The sequence below is a fragment of the Cervus canadensis genome, chromosome 11 (genome assembly GCF_019320065.1).
Source record: "Cervus canadensis isolate Bull #8, Minnesota chromosome 11, ASM1932006v1, whole genome shotgun sequence".
NCBI lineage: Eukaryota > Metazoa > Chordata > Mammalia > Artiodactyla > Cervidae > Cervus > Cervus canadensis.
The window spans coordinates 76,240,102-76,245,401 of NC_057396.1; the positions used below are offsets into that span (position 1 = coordinate 76,240,102).

The following is a 5,300-nucleotide window of genomic DNA, read 5'->3' on the forward strand; positions in this document are numbered from 1 at the left end:
CAGGCTCACAGTTACATGTTGCTAAAGAAGTTAGCAGAGGAACCAGAGATCAAATAGCCAACATTGGCTGCATCATAGAGAAACCAAGTGAATTCCAAAAAGCATCTAATTATTCTTCATTGACTACGCTATCCGTGGGAACTGTGGGAAATTTTTAAAGAGATGGGAATACCAGACCACCTCACCTGCCTCCTGAGAAATCTGCATGCAGGTCAAGAAGCAACAGTTAGAACCGGACATAGAATGGACTGTTTCCAGGTTGGGAAAGGAGTATGTCAAGGCTGTATATTGTGACCCTGATAATTTAACTCATATGCAGAGTACATCATGCAAAATGCTGGGCTGGATGAAACACAAGCTGGAATCAAGATTGCCGGGAGAAACATCAACAACCTCAGATATGCAGATTATACCACCCTTATGGCAGAAAACGAAGAGGAACTAAAGAGCCTCTTGATGAAGGTGAAAGAGGAGAGTGAAAAAGCTGGCTTAAAACTCAACATTCAGAAAACTAAGATCATGGCATCTTGTCCCATCACTTCATGGCAAATAGATGGGAAACAATGGAAACAGTGAGAGACTTTATTTCCCTGGGTTCCAAAATCATGGTGGATGGTGACCGCAGCCATGAAATTAAAAGACCCTTGCTCCTTGGGAGAAAATCTATGACAAACCTAGACAGTGTATTAAAAAGCAGAGACATCACTTTGCCAACAGTAATGTACGGATGTGAGGGTTGGGCCATAATGAAGGCAGAGTGACGAAGAACTGATGCTTCTGAGCTGTGGTGTTGGAGAAGACTCTTGAGAGTCCCTTGGACTTCAAAGAGGTCAAATCAGTCAATTCTAAAGGAGATCAGTCCTGAATATTCATTGGAAGGACTGATGCAGAAGCTGAAGTGCGAATACTTTGGCCATCTGATATGAAGAGCCAACTCATTGGAAAAGACTCTAATGCTGGAAAGATTGAGGGCAGGAGGAGAAGGGGGCGACAGAGGATGAGATGGTTGGATGGCATTGAGTCAGTGGACATGAGTTTGAGCAAATTCTTGGAGATAGTGGAGGACAGGGGAGCCTGGCGTGCTGCAGCCCATGGAGTTGCAAAGAGTTGGACACGACTGAGCGACTGAACAACAACGAAACATCACTGTGAATCTTCCTTCAGTGCAGGCAGAAGCGCGGGTTCAATTCCTGGGTTGGGAAGATCCCCTGGAGAAGGAAATGGCAACCCACTCCTGTTGTTGCCTGGAGAATCTCATGGACAGAGGAGCCTGGTGGGCTACGGCCCATGCTTGGACACAACTGGGCTCTAGCACTAAGAAACACAAAACAAAAAAAAATTTTAATTTCACCGTGGCTCCAGGTGTGAGATTGAGATGTGAAATCATCAAGGAGACCAATTTCTATTAAGCAAAAAGCAAGTCTAATGGTCAGAGCAGACCAGGGACAGACTGGGCTGCCTCTGAAGGTCATGATCTCCCTGTTCTCAAGCTGCTCAAGCAGACCCCACTCGGTGAACAGGCTGCACACAGACCCCAACCCCAGCAGCCCTCAACATCTAGGAATTTATTTCCAGGTTTGTCCACAGACATGGGATGCTCTGTGACCCTCTCCCCACATCTTGAGTCTCCCCAGTCTTTGGGCTTCTCCAGGTTTGTGATACCCTTCTCCACAGAAACAGGAGGAGCCCATTCAAGCTTCAGCTGCTGGCGGACAGGTGGACTAATGTTAACACAGGCATCATCCGTCCACCCAAACAGGGAGGAGTGTGTGTTCTTTTGTGGAAACCCCACTTCATTGCCCTGTGATATTTACACCAGGGCTGAAATGAACAAGCTCTCTGTCTGCACGGATTCCCCAGTGTTCCGGAGGCCCTTCTTTTTCTTTCTTTTCCTAACCATCCAGGAAATGACGGATAACCTTAATCATGACACGAACACTTACCAAGTCTGTTCGAAAGATCCAGGGCCTTGATAAGAGGTCCCTGTCTGGCCAGGGGTTTTCAGCTGGAAGTAGCATTTACAGATTCAAGGGGAAAGCATCTTTGGGGCCATCTGTGGAAAAAAAGATGGGTTCTTTGGAAGAAAAGCCCTTGGTAACCAAGGTAATAGGGTAAAACTTTATTATTTTCTGTCTTACGAATAACCCATCTGATAGAACACTCTTCTATCCACTCTTTGCCTGAGTAGGTTGTGTTCATCCTTGATGTTTTAGCTTAAAGTCTACTTTCCCTTTCCTTGTATACTTACTGATTTATTTGGCAGGGCTGAGTCCTAGCTGTAGCATGCGGGATCTTCGACCTTCATGGTGGCACGTGCATCTTGAGTTTCAGCAGTGAACACTTACTTGAAGCATGGGGCATCTAGTTCCCTGGCCAGGGATCAAACCCATGGCCCCCGCACTGGGAGCTCAGAGTCTTAGCCACTGGAGCAGCAGGGAAGTCCCTTAAAGCCCACTTTCTAAGAGAGGCCCTTCTTATTCCCAAGCAGAGTACAGACTTGGGGCAAATGGCACAGCAGATCCTGAAGGGCCAGCAGCTGGGGGCAGTCAGCCCCCTGCCGCCCGCAGAGCGGGCTCTCACGGGAGAGTCTTACCTCCATGCACCGCTCCAAGTTTGTTGCATATGAATACTGTTTTCCTCCTTGAGTCATTTCTTTGAAATAAATTCCCAGACACAGAGACATTGAATTAAAGAAGGAACAATGGCCCAGTTCCGATACGCGGACCCAGATGCCCTGCTGAGGGATGGCCCAGTGACTGCATCAGTTTTCCCTCCATAGAACCCCAGGTACGCAGCCCATGTACGTAAAGAAGTATATGTGGCCGGCCCAGGAAGGAACTGAAGGGAGACATTGGCACACTCCACTTACAAATAGATGCACGCTAGCTCACTTTAGTCACGTCTGACTCTGCGACCACATGGGCTGCCGCCCGCGAGGCTCCTCCGTCCGTGGGATTCTGCAGGCAAGAATGCTGGAGTGGGCTGCCTGACATACTGTGAAGTGTCGAATCAAGAAAGAGAAGACAGGACTTACCTGGTGGCACGGTGGATGAGGACCTGTCTCCCAGTCCAGGGGAAAATGGTTCTATCCCTGGTCCAGGAAGATTCCACATGCCTGGAAGCAACTAAGCCCAAGCACCAAACGACTGAGCCCGAGCACCTAGGACCCAAGCTCTGCAACAAGAGAAGCACCACGGTGAGAAGAGGGGCATCACACAGCATCGTCCCCGCTTGCTGCAGCTAGAGAGAGCCTGTGTGCAGCAACGGAGGACCAGCACAGCCAAAAATAAATAAGTAGATTAGTAAAATTACGAAAATGCCCTATAACCCTTAGATTAAACAAAAAAGGAAAGCGAGAGGAGGCATGTGCAAAAATAACTGTTGCAAAAAGGAAGGAGATTCTGATGCACTGCTGCTGTTGGTCAGTCACTCAGTCCGACTCTTTGTGACCCCACGGACTGCAGCACGCCAGGCCTCCCGGTCCATCACCAGCTCCTGGAGCTTACTCAAATGCATGTTCATTGAGTCGGTGATGCCATCCAGCCATCTCATCCTCTGTCGTCCCCTTCTCCACCTGCCCTGAATCTTTCCCAGCATCAGGGTCTTTTCCAATGAGTCAGCTCTTTGCATCAGGGGGCCAAAGTATCGGAGTTTCTGCTTCAGCATCAGTCCTTCCGATGAATAGTCAGGGTTGATTTTCTTTCAGATGGGCTGATACATGTTACAACACAGATGAAACTTGAAGACATTAAGCTAACTGAAATACATTAAGCTGCTTGAAACAAGCCAGTCACAAAAAGGAAAATGATGTGTGGTTCCACTTACCTTGGCTATCTAGTATAACCAAATTCCTAGAGACAGAAAGTAGAGAGCTGTCCCAGGGACTGAGGGGGTGCAGAGTGGGGACCGGGAGGTGTTACATGAGTGTGGAGCTTCAGTTTTGCAAGAAGAAAAAGTTCTGGACATTGGTTCCACAACACTGAATATACTTAACACTGAACAATACGATTAGAAAAGGGTAAGATGGTAAATCTTATGCTGTGTGCTTTTCACCGTAATTGAGGGAAACGGAAAATGACTTTCTGGCTCACAAAACAGTCTGCCAAGTGATGTAGCTTGCTGTCCGCACTGCCTTCTGCTGGGTATTCCCCATTTTCAGAATAAAATACCACCAGGGGGAGCCGTTTCATACTGTTCATGTAAACTCAACATTCAGAAAACCAAGATCACGGTATTTGGTCCCATCACTTCATGGCAAATAGATGGGGAAACAGTGTAAACAGTCACAGACTATTTTGGCGGGGGGGGGAGCTCCAAAATCACTGCAGATGGTGACTGCAGCCATGAAATTAAAAGACGCTTGCTCCTAGGGAGGAAAAGTTATGACCAACGTAGACAACCTATTAGAAAGCAGAGACATTACTTTGTCAGGAAAGGTCCATCTAGTCAAGGCTATGGTTTTTCCAGTGGTCATGTATGGATGTTAGAGTTGGACTATAAAGAAAGCTGAGCGCTGAAGAATTGATGCTTTTGAACTGTGGTGTTGGAGAAGACTCTTGAGAGGCCCTTGGACTGCAAGGAGATCCAACCAGTCCATCCTAAAGAAAATGAATCTTGAATAGTCTTTGGAAGGACTGATGCTGAAGCTGAAACTCCAACACTTTGGCCACCTGATGAGAAGAACTGACTCATTTGAAAAGACCCTAATGCTGGGAAAGATTGGAGGCAGGAGAAGGGGATGACAGAGGATGAGATGGTTGGATGGCATCACCAACTCGATGGACATGGATTTGGCTGAACTCCGGCAGTTGGTGATGGACAGGGAGTCCTGGCATGCTGCGGTCCATGGAGTTGGAAAGAGTTGGACACGACTGAGTGACTGAACTGAACTGAATTGAGGGGGAGCCATTTATCTTGTTGTCAGGGCTTTTAAATACAGGCAGAGAAGGAGAAAAAAAAGCTGAAATAGCTCAGTTGGGAGAGCGTTAGACTGAAGATCTAAAGGTCCCTGGTTCAATCCCGGGTTTCAGCAATGGTTTTGGGCTTCTCTTGGGGCTCAACTGGTAAAGAATCCGCCTGCAATGTGGAAGACCTGGGTTCAATCCCTAGGTAAGGAACATCCCCTGGAGAAGGGAATGGCAGCCCACTCCAGTATTTTGCCTGGAGAGGAGCATGACGTGCTACAGTCCATAGGGTTGCAGAGTCCATCAATGTTTATAATGGGAAATAATCTAAAAAGTATATACATATATATGTATCTCTCTTCTCTCTCTTTAGTCGCTAAGTTGTGTCCAACTTGT

At 47.3% G+C, this 5,300-nt stretch overlaps 1 non-coding gene across 1 annotated transcript; it reads left to right on the forward strand.

The window, feature by feature from the left end:
- The first annotated feature begins 4,959 nt into the window (after window positions 1-4,959).
- Window positions 4,960-5,032, forward strand: TRNAF-GAA. The gene has a single exon. It is a non-coding gene; the product is annotated as a tRNA-Phe (tRNA).
- Window positions 5,033-5,300: the final 268 nt, after the last annotated feature.